Source organism: Emys orbicularis, chromosome 14 (genome assembly GCF_028017835.1).
Source record: "Emys orbicularis isolate rEmyOrb1 chromosome 14, rEmyOrb1.hap1, whole genome shotgun sequence".
Taxonomy (NCBI): Eukaryota; Metazoa; Chordata; order Testudines; family Emydidae; genus Emys; species Emys orbicularis.
Window position 1 is genome coordinate 10,410,542 of NC_088696.1, and position 16,301 is coordinate 10,426,842.

A 16,301-nucleotide genomic window follows, 5' to 3' on the forward strand; every position below is an offset into this window, starting at 1 on the left:
CAGATCAGTTGCAAATTCTGTAGACTGTTTTCAAATAGTGCCCCCTATAGTAATTATTTAGAATGCAATAAAAATGCTGTTCGAATTAAATAGATTAATTTACAACTCATGGCATGAGAAAATAGGAATACAAACCCAGATTTATCTCTCTGGATTGGTTCCCTCAGTCATGGTTCATAGTTCTTTGGCTTTAGCCAATTCTCCTTAGACCTTCAAAAATGTGGAAGCAGAGATGCTCTGAGATTCCAAATGAAAGAATTTTAATGTCACAAGAAATGTCATTAAAACCACTCATTCTTTTAATAAGATTCTTCTTGGGAGAATGGGTTTCCAGCCTTCTTGCAGCAATGTTCCATAGAATAACTACAGTTAAGATTTGTGCCAGTGTCTGTATTACAAAATCTGTTTCTCAAGAGTTTATAATTATAACATGCTGGGGGAAAAAATTACTCCTGACTGAAAATGAGTATACAGTGCCTCAGATTGGGAGGAAATCAATTTTAAGTTTAAAGAATCCAAAAATAATAAGGTCTGTGATTTTTATATGCTTTGCTCTGTGGTTCTGTAACTCAGTAAAAAAAAAATCACTTTGTAGAATAAAATGTCGCATATTTGTTCAAAAAACAGATTAGAGAGAAAAATAACTAAGATACTGATTTTTAAGTGGCTACTGAATATTGTAAGAAAATAATTTAAAGATGAAATTTCCCTATAGAACCTTAATATACCAATCTTGCTTTAAACAGATATCATGGTATATACCTTAAGGACACAGTGGTGATGTGGTTCACAAGCGTGTAAGACTACTCCAAGCAACCGTGGAAATGGAGGATGATATGTCCTATGTGAAACGTCTTACATTTCAGCTGCTTAGATGAGGGGTAAAGAAAGTAGAGATTCTTCTATTGCTTCCCAGCAGCGAAGAAGTGAGGAAGGAAGAAGCAATGATGAATGAAGATGCAGAAAGCCACAGAACTATGACACCATAACATTGCATTGCAGTATATCTGCTTTGTGACACTGCCTAGTCCCAATACAAAATTGTATAGTGTTACAACAACACTACGATACAACCGTTGCAACATAATGTGCCAAGATGTTGTGGCTCTCTCCATTTTATATTGACTGAAGAGAGAACAGAATCTGCCCATGTGTTTCTAATAAAGACATCAATAACTGCACTTCAAACTACTAAAAGCTCCAGTTTATGCAAATATCATGTGATACCCTACAGTATTTAGCCTTTAGGTTTTAATTTATATCAATAAGAACAATGCTGCTGCTGCTAAACTGCAGTATTGATGAAACAGACAAAGCCCAGCAAAAATACAAGAAGAGACAATGGAAAAAAGGAACTGTGTAAATTGCAGTGCAATATTTTTAATTTTATTTTTAATTTAAATCAAGTCAGTTTAATCCAATTAAGCATTATTCATTCTGCAGGTGTCAGCTCTTCCCCATTAGACAAAATGTTCTACTTTTCAATACAATATCCTACTTTTGTCTCACATTGACAGAGTCATTTTTCACACTGCACAGTGGGATTTAGGAGCTGATATTATACCATTGTACAAAGAACAACTAAAATCATGCTTTAAAAAAAGATACTCACTTTCTTTTGTTGCTGTTAATCATAAGAGATTTTGATGTATTTGCCAGTTATTTCAGAAGGTTTCTGTACATCTTAAATTCTTCCAGGAACACAGAAGACCAACTCTATTTCCCAGCTTTGGAAATCATGCTTGGAGCTGTGATTCTTAAACCACTGACCTTCCCATAAGCCTGATCCAAAACCCATTGAAGTTTATCGGAGACTTTGTCTTCCATGGGCTTTGGAACAGGGCATATATTTGCAGTTGGTTCCTCGCCAGAGTGAGTTGATTAATAACTGATGGTATGGAGTCCCCACGATTAAAAAAATTGTTTCAGCTCTCCATATTCTCTAAACATCTAGGTTTGTATAAGGTCACCCATCACCATGGTATCTGGGACCTTCATCAAGGAAATTATCTGTTCAACCTTTTTGGAGGTTCATAAGATTGACTTTATTTCTGTCCATGCATTGTATTTAATTAGTTTCTGTGTTTGTAATTTACCTTTCATGCTTACTATTTAATGTGGCATCTTATATCAAAAAACTATTGACAATCTGAATAATGTTTTGCATGTATTCTATTTTATTCAGGTTCTTATTCTGTGCCTGCCACCATGGTATCTAAGAGCCTTCCAGAAGTGCATTAAGTGACATGAGTACCAGTTGTCATGTGTGGGTCTCTTTCCCCCACCCCCACTTCTATTTCTGGTAGGGGTGTGTATATTTTAATTAATTAATTTTTATGTTCATGTCTATATAGTACATGTATGACTTTTCAGTTAAAGCATGTGCTCTACAGTATAAAGTCAGTTCTGTCTTCAGTGGTTTGTGTTACATTACACAGTGATAATATCCACTTTTTCATTTCCATTAAATGAGTAAACAAATTATTTAAAAAGAAACCTCATCAAAGTGTGACACATGGCTAGAAAGGATTAAACTGCAAAATAAAGGGTATTCCTGCAAAATAAATAACCCTCAAAAGACATGTGGGGAGATAATGTCTGTGTTGTCATTTATTTACGTATGTATGAGTAGGGTCAACTGATGTAATCAACAGTCCCTGTCTTTGCTGTATTCTGATAATTCGGAGATCAAAAGAACATCCTAGCATTTAAATGAATTGTAAACGGGATATCTCTGTATTCATCTCTCTTTGAGATGTATAGCAAATAATCTGTGAATGGTGGAGGGACAAGCAAATTGCCTTATGTTAATTCTATAGCTAAGTATTGGTGACGGACCTCCTTCAAAGTCATGCTAATTATCTTTTGAACTACAATTTGTCAAAAAGGACATGAAATTGGATAAAAGATCCCTGAGTCCTGATTCTGTTATCTCAGATCTGCTTAGGCTTTATCAGGGGAAGTCTGAGTCACAAGACTGAGGTCCCAGTTATGCTGGTATGCCCTGAATATGATATTTGGATACTGGTCTATAACCTATTAACTGAACTCTAAAGGAACTCTTTGCAACTACAAAGCTCACCATCTCTGCTATGAATCTGAACCTCAGTGAACTGAACTCATGTATGTATGTATGTATATTGATCTTTTAACCATTCTCTCTCTCTCTCTTTTGTTTTTTAATACATTTTAGTTTAGTTAATAAGAATTGGCTGTAGCGTGTATTTGGGTAAGATCTGGAATATTCAATAACCTGGGAGGTAATGTGTCTGTTCCTTTGGGATTGGTAGAACCTTTTCTTTTATATGATGAAATAAGATTTTCAGCAGTCTTCATCACATTTGACTTAGGTACCTGGATGGAGGCCTGAGGCTGAATCACTTTAAGGGAACTGTGTTGTTTGGACTTCTGAGTAACCAGTAAGGTAATAAAGAAGCTGTTTTATGCTGGCTTGGTAAATCTAAGTATTGGAATATCCACCAGCTTTATGGGGATTGTCTGCCCCCTTCTTTGCAGTTCACCCTATTTGGGTGACCATAGCTGGCCCCCACTGGGACCCCGGTCACACAAGGAAACAATTATAAATGTATTTTACTCCTCCTTGAACTTTGAATGTTAGTATTGCCAATTTAGGTCCCATTTGGAATGAAAATATATACCGTATGTGCGTGGGCATAAGGGAGAATATGCACATTTTCCATGCACAGCAGAAATCCAGGTTTATTCCTAAATCCAAAAGAAACTCAGCACACAAGCCATTCTTATGCACGGTGTGGGAGGATCATTGCTGTATGTGTGTAGGTGGGCTCTAATGAACAGCATTACGGTACAACACCAGGCAGAATGACGGAAGAGCATACTAGAATGGTGAATGATTGCATTGGTGTTTTATACTGATTTGCTTGTTGCTTGGGAGCTTTTAAAAAATGGTTGCTATGACAGGCATGAAGCTCAGAAAGGAGCTGCTGGGTTATGCAGGTGTTTCAGGAACAATATATCGGACACATTCTCAACATTATTTTTTCAGACTTAGAGCTGGACTTGTTACCCAGCTTTGCAATTCAGTGCTATCAGGGTTACAACAAAAAAGTTGCATGTGCGCGGATGTCTCTGTGTTTATGGAGGGACTAACGTTCACCTGCTAACTTATTCAACTATGACCTCATAAATCCACCTTTCAGGCCAAATTCAGCCCTGCTGTAAGGTTGCAAAACTCCAGTGAAACCAAAGGCTTTACACCAAGGCTAAATTTAATCCTTTCATAGTTCAGTAAGGAAACCTTCATTTATGAAGCAACACTGATAGATCATGCCATGTTTGTCAGTGGTGATGGAAAGTTCAAGTTCCAAAGAACAGAAAGTTGATCACTTAGGATATTCTCACTATCCTCCAACCACGTTATGTCTGTTGGCAAGCAGCAGAAAAACTTTTCCTTTATTTGGAGCCATTTGCCATTTTTTGAGGCATTTTATTTCGTTCTTAATCTGGGATCAAACCAAATGGCAAGAGCCTAGAGAGTTACTGTGATCTGCACCACCATGAGAGAGACCCAGGAACCAACCTCAGTTGCACAGGATTAGAGATGCAGAATGAGATTCTCATCCCTTGGTATAGTTCCAACACAGCCTTTGGTATAGACACAACATGTTTTACAATGAAGGAACCTAATTGACTGCTGTTTATCTCTTCTCTTGTAGCTTGACCTGTTCTCTTTAAATGTCATAGAAGATTGATTAATCCTGTTTGCCTACAGAGCATAGCAAAGCCTGCTTTTCCCTCCATAACAGGAAAAACCCTTCATCATCATTGTTGTGCCTCCTAGCTTGGCAGTTGTTAGAACAAACCATATATGCAGACATGCCAAGATAAAGTGGGTGGGCTATCACATGACAAGTACATGTTGTGATCAGAAGAACAAAGTTGAAACAGAAGAATTTGGAAAAACTAACTTTTCATAAGGTTTGTTCATCAGTCACGCATCACTCATTGGCCAGAACCAACTTCCACCCTATACTGAAGGTGTCTGGGCTCCAGCTCTATAGCTCAGGGGTTACCACATTGGTCTTATAAACTAGGAATCACAAGTTCAAATCTCACTGAGGCCTGGGTAGCAGTTTCTGGCCTGTAGTCTTGTCACTCATTCAACAGACACTGTTCCTGAACTGAAGAAGTATTTGTTCCTGCTTCTCTCGTCTTTCCTAGTGCAGATCTGGATCATCTCAGCCAGCCCTTCTTCATATCCTTTCTCACATTATTCCATTGCTTTCATTCCCTCTTCAGATGCTGAGTTCTGTTAGCTGGTACTGCTGAGGGTCACTGAGGTTCTTCTTTTCTCCTATGCAGTGCAAGTCTGAGCCAGTAAAAAAAGGGACCTTTCCTTTTCCTTTCTCATAGTTTTGTAATGAAAAAATAAATTGGGCCTCAAAAGTTTAGCTACCTTCAGATGTGTTTCACCTAAATGTCTGAACTTTTTTAGGGCTTATCTAAATAGAATGGAGCTTTGAGCATTTGTCCAGCAGCAGATAGGGCTTGTAAAACTGTGTGATAAATGTAAGCCTCCCTCTCTCCAAGACAGCTGTGGGGAAAAGTTAAGTTAACAATGATTTATCAGTCCCTAGAAAGACAGACAGAAAAGATTATTTAGGTTAATGCTCTTATATGTGTAAAAATTGTTATTTGGGCTTATTAACATTCATGTATTGCTTATTAGCTTCCGTGAAAAAGATGAGTTGTACCTCCAGACACCTTCATTTGAAATTTACAAGATGCTAAACACAACTCGTAGCCAAAATGTTCAGAATTGTTGCTCTTTTTCATACCCCTAAATCCAGACTGAAGTCAATGGAAATTGGGGGTAGGTGATCAGTACTTCTGAAGAGCAGGCCACTTAAGTGCTTTGTTGTGGATTTGGGGACCTGGATTTTCAAACCTGTCTGCCTAAAGTTAGGCACCTAACTCTGTATTTAGACATCTAAATAAGTGGGCTGATTTTTTCCAAAAGTGTGTTGAGCACCTATAACTGTGATTACCTGAAACAAGAGCTTTGGCTGCTCAAAATATTTGAAAATCAAATACTGAGTAATGTGTCTTAGTATGGATTTCAGGGCCTAACTTCAAGTGCTTGAGTGTTCAAATTTTGGCCCATCTTTTTCATTTACAGAGTTAAATGAAACTCGTATTTTCAGAGAAATCAAGCTTTTCTGGACCGTCCTTTTAAAAATCCAGCTGAGTTTTCAATGATATATTCATATGCAGAGGCTCCGTCGCAGTGGGTTTGCATTTGTCACGGCACCTCAATTTTTCTAATGAGCTGCTAATGAGAGGTCAATTACTTATGCAAATTAGGAAAACAGTCATTGAGGGGTTGCTGTTTTAAGAGGCGAAGTATACTACCTCATAATGTTATGATATAAATCATTCTAGTTTTAATGAATGTTTTACCCTTTTTTGTCACAGCTTATTTCCTACTACTGACAAGGGCTTACAGATTATTCTGAAGACATGAAAATGACTACCCTTGACTACATATTACTTTCTGTTATGAAATATTTACTAATAAATACAGTAAAATACCGTACTATCCACTGCTGTCATTAAAAGTTTGTTCATATACCAGTATCCCATTGTGATGTCTTTCACTGATTAGCAGCACAGGTGTTAGAAACACAGGATTTGCCACATTGGATCAGAGCAGTGATCCATCTCTAGCCCAGTATCCTGCCTCCAGGAGTTCCCACTGTTGATACTTCAGTGGAAAGTTTACACACCCATAATGCACCTGGCTAGCTGTGCAGTGTTCTAAATTGGTGATTGGAGAGTTTCTTCCTGGCCCATGAATGGATCCACTTATCCATACTTGTAACAGCTAGCAGCTAACAGCAGAGTTTCAGTTGGAGGGGGAGATTGTAGGGGGGATTCTTTTCCCCCTTTCCCCCCCCCCCTTGCAGTAGGGACTAGGAAGAGAAGACAATGGTGGCTACCGAGGCAGCATTAGAAGTGAGCTAAGGAGTAGAGGAGACAAAGAAGTAGATTAGATGCGAAAGTTGTGAGATGTATGTAATCCTTGAATGGATATCTGATGGAAGGTACAGATGCATGAAATGTCACATGGCAGAGAGGATCCGAGGATTAGAGATGGAGCTGGGAACGATGATGGAACGCATATGGGGAAATGAAGGTATAATGCAGGAGAGGATGAGAGACAACTCAAGACTTGTGAACACCTGACAAACAAAAGGACCTGGAGGGTGGGTTGCCAGGAGGGGAGAGTGATCCATGGAAAAATGTGACCATGAGGATAAGGCAGAGGAAGAGACTGGCTAGTGGAAGTGAAATAGAATTGAGTAACAGGTTTGCTGCACTGGGGAACAAGGAGGAGAAATAGGCAGAAGACAGGGTGGCAAAGGAAAAGGGAAGCCAGTCCCTGCAGAAGGGAATAAGGGACCATGGAGATAGTCAGGGACCGGAGCCCAAGGAAATGAGGATGATGTTCACAGGACTGTGACAGAGAACATAAGACAAATTCTCCTCAACACCAGGAAGAGAGATGTCTGTGATCGGGGGCTACGTACTAAGAAGAATCGACAGGCCTGTCACTGGACAAGATCAAGAGAACAGAAGAGTGTGCTATCTGCCGGGAGCAAGGATACAAGATGTGGACAGGAGGCTGAAAAGGATCCTAATGGGAGTGGGGAAGAATTCACTGTTTATGCTGAATGTCAGGATGAAAGACACTGCTAGATTCCCACTGGTATGGATCAAGGCAAGAAGTGAAAGGTCTGGTGATCTTCAGCAGAATACTTCCAGACCCTGGAGAGAGAGGATAAAGGTGTGCCAAGATAATGAAGATCATCAGATGACTCAAGGATTGGTGCTATGAGGAAGTTTTGGGGATGATCGACAGTTGGAAGGCATTCACATAAAGAAAACTCTTCTCGACTCATGGATTCCACTTGAGTACCTTGACTACCAGCTGTAAAAAAGGCAAATGTGATCCTAGGATGTATCAGGTGAAGCATTTCCAGTAGAGATAGAGAAGTATTAATGCCATTGTTCAATGCAGTGGTAAGGTTTCATCTGGAATACTGTGTACAATTCTGGTCAACCATGTTCAAGAAAGATGAATTCAAACTGGAACGGGTGCAGAGAAGAATTACTGATCAAGGGAATGGAGGGCTCATTTTATGAGAAGAGACTGGAAGAGCTTGGCTTGTTTAGCCTAGCAAAAAGAAGGCTGAGAGGGGATAGATTGCTCTCTATAAATACATCAGGAAAATAAACAGCAGGGAGGGTAATGAGATATTTAAGCTATTAAAGGACAATGTTGGTACAAGAACAAATGGGTATAAACGGACTATGACCAAATTCAGGCTGGAAATTAGAACGTTTCCAATCATCAGAGGAGTGAGGTTCTGGAACAGTCTCCCAATGGGAATTGTGGGGGAAAACAACTTAATTAGCTTTAAAAGAGAGCTGTAAAAATTTATGAGTGGAATTGTATGATGGGGTTGCTTTTGAGGGTAGGGAGCAGGGCTCTGCATTCCTGGGGATCTCTTCTGGTATGTGTCTCATGTTCCTACAGCTCATGCTTCAGAGCTTCAAATAGTAACCTGCAGGGGTCAGAAAGGGACTTCCCCCACCCTGCCCAGTGTATTCTGGGGTTTATTTGGTTTTCTTCCTCTGAAGTTTTAGGGATGGCCACAGCTGGAGATGGGACACTGGCCACAGCTGGAGATGGGCCAGTTTTCTGAGATGGCACCAAGCATTCTCTCTCTCCCATGCTTAGCTGGCTGGTTCTTGCCCACATGCTCAGGGTCTAACTGATCACCAGATGTGGGGTCAGGAAGGAATTTTCCCCCAGGTCACATTGGCAGTGAACTTGGGGGTGGGGAGGATTGCCTTGCTCTGCAGCATGAGATGCCAGTCACTTGGCTGGATTATCTGGGTATATCTCACAATCAATTACTTGCCATTGCAGGTCCTTGGGCTGGTGCACCTCAGTCCCTCTTATTGTCTGCCCATGGCACATAATAGTTTAGTTCCTGTGAGCTGTAATACTTTTGGTCTAATTTTGATGGTTGGGTTTAATATGCAGGTGCTGGGTGGGGTTGGTGGCTGGTGATATACAGGAGGTCAAACTAGATGTTCCGGTGGTCCCTTCTGGCCTTAAACTCTGTGACTCTACGGGCTGGTCTACACTAGGGGGCGGGGATCAATCTAAGATACGCAACTTCAGCTACGAGAATAGCGTAGCTGAAGTCGACGTATCTTAAATCGATTTACCTTGCGTCCTCACGGTGTGGATCGACGGCCGCGGCTCCCCCATCGACTCCGCTTCCGCCTCTCGCTCTGGTGGAGTTCCGGAGTCGACGGGGAGCACGTTCGGGGATCGATTTATCATGTCTAGATGAGACACGATAAATCGATCCCCGATAGATCGATTACTACCCACTGATCCGGTGGGTAGTGAAGACGTACCCTTTGTTGCAGTGATCAATGGTCATAAAACAATCTACCTGCAGCATATCAGTCTATGACCTCCAATCTCAGTGAATTCCACTGTAACCATTTTAGCAAAAGACCTGCCAGGACCTAAGGCATATAAAAAGTTTGAAGTTTAATGTCACCATTGGCTTGATAAAAGTAGTGGTTTAATGATAAAAATGCTTTCTCTGGACTTATGTAGCATGCTTCATCCAAAGATTTGTAAAAGTAGGCAAGTATCTCATTTGACATGGTGAAACTGAGGCAAAAACAGTTTAATGGAATAACTAAGATTACGTTGCAAGTTAGTGACTGACTCGGGTTTACAGCTCAGAGGTCTAATTTACCACTGTGTTATTCTAACATAAGCAATTACATCAGATAAACCTGGAGTAACATAGATATGAATAAGGCCTAGGTCTCCAGACTGCCACTCCCTGCTCTAATCAGTATCTCCCCTACATACATTGTTCTGCTGCCACTGGTCTTACATTAAAGACAAGCATGTTTGTTGTTTGATTTGCAGACTATGTGATTGTGGAATGCTGATTTAAATCAGGTCAGGGAGAAATATACTGTGCAGGGGCTTGGAAGCAAACAGCTAGTCATATGGAGAACATGGGTGACCGTTCATGAGAGTAAAAAACATCTGCATCACGTGGACATGAGTTTCTTTGCATCAAAAATGATGAGCCGTTTACCTGGACTTGGATAGCTGGTTCAGGACTGGGCTAGGGTGACCAGCTGTCCCGATAAAATCGGGACTATCCCGATATTTCGGTGTCTGTCCCGCGTCCCGACCAATCTTTGGTCGGGACGCAATTTGTCCCGATATCCGCCGGCAGCACTGGGGGGGGGGGTTGTTGGTTTTTTTGCTCAGCCGGCAGGACTCGGCTTTTTGTTGTTGTTGTTTGCTCAGCCGGCAGGACTCAGCGTTGTTTTTGTTTGTTTTTCTCAGCCGGCAGGACTCCCCCCCCCCCCCCCATGTGTCCCGATATTTTCTTCCCCTCATCTGGTCACCCTAGACTGGGCACACTCTGGGAGGTGCTCAATAACCTCAAGTCTGGCTGAAGTCAAAGGAATTTGGGGGTGTTCAGAAGCTCTTTGGATCACATGGCTCGTCATTTTGGTGCAGGGAAATACATGCCCATGTGGTGAAATAGACCTCTGCCACTGATTTATAGCATGATCTTGGGTAAATCCCTTAAACACTTTGTCTCTGTTTTTCCATGTAAAATATGATACTTGCCTGCTTTTATAAATTGCTTTGTAATGTTTGGCTGAAGCTTGCTACGTAGAGGAAGGATTGTTCAATGATTAGGATGCTAGCTTTGGACTCAGGAGACAGGAGTTTGATTCTCAACTTTGCACAAACTTCTGGTGTGACCTTGGGCAAGGAGTTTGGCACAAGTCTCTCTGGCTCAGATCCTTAAAAGGATTTAGGTTACGTCTTCACTACGGGGGGGTCGATTTAAGATACGCAAATTCAGCTACGCGAATAGCGTAGCTGAATTCGACGTATCGCAGCCGACTTACCCCGCTGTAAGGACGGTGGCAAAATCGACCTCCGCGGCTTCCCGTCGACGGCGCTTACTCCCACCTCCGCTGGTGGAGTAAGAGCGTCGATTCGGGGATCAATTGTCGCATCCCGACGAGACGCGATAATTCGATCCCCGAGAGGTCGATTTCTACCCGTCGATTCAGGCGGGTAGTGTAGACCTAGCCCCAAGCACCTAGCTTCCATTAAATTGGGTCTAGGGGCCTCAGTTCCCTACCTGTAAAATTGGGATAATAGTACTTCCCTATCCTATTGGAGGATGAATCCATTTAAGATGGTAAGGTGCTCAGATACTATGTGGAGGCCATATAAGTACCATATATAGACCAGGCCTATGATATGTTAAAGAAGGAGTAGGTTTGAATCTGGTGTACTTTCCGTTTGTGTCATAATCTCTACATTATTTTCCAATGCTTTTTTGAGGTAGTGGTGAAAGGCTGAGTACACACAGCAAATTAAAGCTCCTTTTTCTACTTAAAAATTATCAGCTAGTTTGCTGTATCAAAAAGCTGTCTCTTTACACAAATCACACTGTTAAAAATGCCAAGTTATAATTCAGCAACTAACTCAAACAATGACAATTTAATCAATCAGGACCAACCCTCCTGAGGAAAAAAATACAAAAGCCTCCAACTTTTCATGCAATGATGCAACGTGAGTGGCTGAAACTATAAAAAGGTTCAATTGTTCTGGAACAAGCTTCCAGCATCAATGTTAAAGTCATGGGAGCCATTTATTGACCTTGGAAATTGCAAACCGTCACCATTTCTTTTGGATTGCATTTTTATACACCTCTACCCCAATATAACGCGATCCGATATAACATAAATTCGGCTATAACGCGGTAAAGCAGTGCTCCGGAGGGGCGGGGCTGCGTACTCCAGCAGATCAAAGCAGGTTCGATATAACGCGGTTTCACCTAGAACACAGTAAGATTTTTTGGCTCCCAAGCACAGCGTTATATTGGGGTAGAGGTGTACTTAACAAATGGATTGCAATGTTTTCCTTTTTCTTTTTTAATTGTGATTATGGCAAAGCCAGAAAGTTTAAGCTCTCTAGCTATTTTTCAAGGAAAGCAAAAAGACTGACATTATGTAAAGGCTTTTGGCTCTAGGCGCCAGCATCAGGAGACAGGCAAGTCATTGCAACATGGGACCAAACTTCCAGGCTTGTCTACATACCAAGGGAATAACAGACATCTAGAGCACTTCCAGTGTAGGAGGGGGGTTGAAATTAGGGAGCCGAACTGCTATTATGAGGCTGTTGCTATCCGTAAGCAGAAAGGAATTACTGTACTTGTTATACATAAAAAGCCTCCCTGCCGTTTGGGCTGCCAAACACTTTAGAAAAACTGTCGTTTCCCAGATTGAGAACAGATGTTTCCTCAGATTAAAAACATCTCTTTGTCATTTTGAAACACTTCCCCTTATTTTGTTCCAAGGTGTATTCTAAATTCATGACTCTTCACTCTATATTTTGGAGGCGCAAGGTTATGAAAATCCATTCAGAGGGAAACACAGATTCGACATAAGCAACAGGAACATGAAACTGCACATATGAGTCTATTGCCACAAAAATGTTTCAGTTTAACTCCTATATAGGACTTAGTCCTGCATTCTGTGTGCACCCCAAACTCCCATTGCCATCACAGGAGCTCGGTGTAAGATAATCAGATGTACATGTATGAAAACTGCCATCTCAGTCAACACCAGGATTTGAACTGGGGACTTCACAAACTAAAAGCATGAGTTACTGTAGTTCAAGCTAACCATTCAAACAAAGAGCTGTAACAGACCTACATACTCTGTTGATTCAGAACAAAGCAGATTGCATACTGACCAGTGGATTACACGTGCATGCATCAAAGGCTAATATTTTAACAACTCTCTGGCCACCTAGGACCTTCAGAGGTGTTAGAATGCTATACCTGCTGTTTGCTCAGAATTTCATGTCAGTATCTGAGAGAGAGAGAGATCAGTTCTTCCCCTTTCAAAACACAGGACTCTACCCCTAAAGCTAAAAGAAAACTCATTTAGCTGCTATTTCTGTATAGGGCTTAGGATACACAACTAAGTAGTTGTATTGCATTCAGTGGAGGGCAGTAGTATGCAACCTACAGGCCATTACAACATCTTTTACAGTTTTCAAACTCACCACCAACACCTACCTCTGTCTCATTTGCTTGTTCTTAGACCCATTGTGATGGGGTGTCCTAGGCCTACTCCTTGCTGGAGGCATCACCAGCCCAAAGGAAAAGTATCACTGAGAAAGAGGGGCAGTGAGTTTAGATCTCTGAGCACTGCCTAAAAACGCCCCTCAGGCTCTGAAACCAGCAGAACTAACAAGATTTAGACATCCAGTGGCTAGAAAGGCCAAGAGAAGGCAGCAGCCAATCAGGATCCAGTAGGTGAAATTAAAAAAAAAACGTGCTTACATCTTCTTAAGGGGAGTGCTAGGTGAAGTTGGGACAGTAGTGGAGTGTCCTTGTTCTGAATCTACACCTGGGCTTAATAAACTGACTGCATCTTACCATAGGACAAACTATTTATTTGTTGTGGAGTTTAAAAGCCCAGGTGGTCATTTCAATTAACTATTGAATTTCAATTAAGTATTATATGGCTAGCCAAGGGCTTGCTGCACAAGGATCTTAGCACCTGGTGAGTCCTGGCACATATGTATTATCCCTAATTACAATATAGTTGAGGATTTTGGCACAAATTAATGACCTAGCTGCTATACTTTAAGTGGCTTGTTTTTACAGAAATAATCAGTTTAAAATATTCTGAGGCATTTAAAAGGCAACTCAGAATCCAAAGGTAGTTCAAAGGGAATCCTAGTAAATTCAAAGGCCAATACAATGCTTGAAATAGGTATAGTGTGCTAGAATTACAATCATTCTGGAAGTATAAATGCACTTTTTAAAGGGGAGAAATAATATTAGCAGGTAGGTAACCTCTGCATTATCTAAAACTCGAGCCCACTTGGCATGAAATCAGTTCACAAAGATCATTTAAGAACTATTTCACATTGTTTAAAGAGAAACTACTCTTTAAATAATGTTAATTAAAACTTTGATTTAACTTTGATATTCACTGAAGAAAAGGACCCTCTGTCTCCTAGGAAATAACATCTTTGATCTGTCCGTTTAATGTAGAATCTTTGATGATTTAGGTTTATTCTCCCCTGTGCTGTTTCAGTGAGCTATTCTCTTTTGGAAAAAATAAATGCATTTGTAGGTTGAAAGCAGAGTTGCAATTTTAGCTGCCAGAATTGGGGTGGGGGGCATTCAGAATGACTCTCCTACCTCCCATCACTAGAGCCACTTCTTTTAATTCTTTCATTTAGACTAACCTCATATCATCAGAGGTTGAAGCGCTAGGGCCAGATTCTGCTCTCCTTGGCACAAGTGTAAATTGTGAAGAGCTCCACTGAAATCAATAGAATGTGTAATCAGTGTAATACACAGCATGATCTTGCCCAAAATATGTCTGATTGCTGTCTAGCCTCCTCACCATCCAATTGAGGGGTATAGATGCTCAGAGATGCAATCTAAAAAATGTTCTTTGATGCTTTTTTATGGCCCAAGTACATCATATGTTGAGGCACCCTTTTTACAATCTCTGCCTCTCTAAATAAACATAACATCTACCATACTGTACTGACTACAAAACACAGTGCTTCAGACTTGAACATACTGGGCCAGATCTTCATTTGGTGTAAATCATTATACAACTACTTTACCACAGTTAGGTAAAACCAGTGGATGGTGGTGTGGAGGGGCACCAACACAGTGGGAGCTCTGGAATGGCACAACTGTCCTGGAGCTCCCCATTGGGCTGGGGTCATGGCCCTGAAACCTCCCTGCCCCACAAGGGGTGCAAGCAAGGAACAATCCCTGAGCTTAGGAGACTGCAAAGCCTGACGTTCTGGCTGGCCATGTATGGGAATGGGGCCAGATTTAAGGTGGGAAAGTTGCCCATCTTCCCCATCATTCCCATCCCTTAGCACACCTGCAGTTGATAACAGATTTAAAGGACAGTCCAATGGTGTAAATCAGGGGTCGGCAACGTTTGGCACGCGGCTCGCCAGGGTAAGCACCCTAGCGGGCCGGGACAGTTTATTTACCTGCTGACGTGGCAAGTTCGGCCGATCGCGGCCCCCACTCGCCGCGGTTCACCATCCCGGGCCAATGGGGGCGGCGGGAAGCGGTGCGGGCGAGAGATGTGCTGGCCGCGGCTTCCCGCAGCCCCCATTGGCCCGGGACCGCGAACCGCGGCCAGTGGGGGCCGCGATCGGCCGAACCTGCCACGTCAGCAGGTAAATAAACTGGGCCGGCCCGCTAGGGTGCTTACCCTGGCGAGCCGCGTGCCAAACGTTGCCGACCCCTGGTGTAAATTATAGTACAATTGGCACCACCATGGTCCCCGAAGTCAGAGGCATCAGCAAAGTGACATGTGCATCAGCTGCATACCGAAAGGATGCTACCAAAGGAGCAGGGTTCATTGATCAGTGGGCGTGGGCACAGGAATTCTAGCAAAGCAATAGCTCTACTATCGATAAGGTTAAGACCAGCTTTCTGTTTAAAGCTTGACTGTTCTAAGTGCTCTAAAATCTGTATGGTTAATCAAATTGCCTTGAAATTTGGTGTGCCTCGTGGGGCTGCGAGGTAAGGCCAGTAATCCAAATTTGGGGCCATTTGATCAAGGGGTCCCAGGATACAGCCACCAGGAAAAAAAACAGCTTGCATTCTGACAAAGTTTTGTTGCTCACAGATAGAGATCAAATCAGGGGTCAGATCATTGCACCAGGGTCTCAAACGCCCAACAGTGCAAGGTACCTATGACAGCTAGAGCAATTTCCTGCAATATCTTTGTTGATCTTACTATATTAAATGTATGTATCATTGTGGGTCAGGGGTTGTATGTAATTTCTCCCATAGAATTAAGAACTGAGGGTGGGGGAAAGGGGAGTAGTTAGGCAAATTCACTCAGGTTGTAACATCCCCAGAGAAGTACCACTACCTGGAAAGGCTCAGGTATACCAGTTCAAACTGGATTCCCCAAAGACTTACAGACAAAGAAAGAAGTTTGGATAAATAGCCTGCGTTTAAACTGATACATGACCTTCTTTCTGATCCAGCAAATGGACAGGACCTTCTGTCCACAGGGGGCCTCAATCATTCCTGGGAGGTATTGGAAGGACTTTGGCCTACTGAGACCCCATAAGACTGATGGGTGGCCTCTGGTAAGGTTTTGCATGC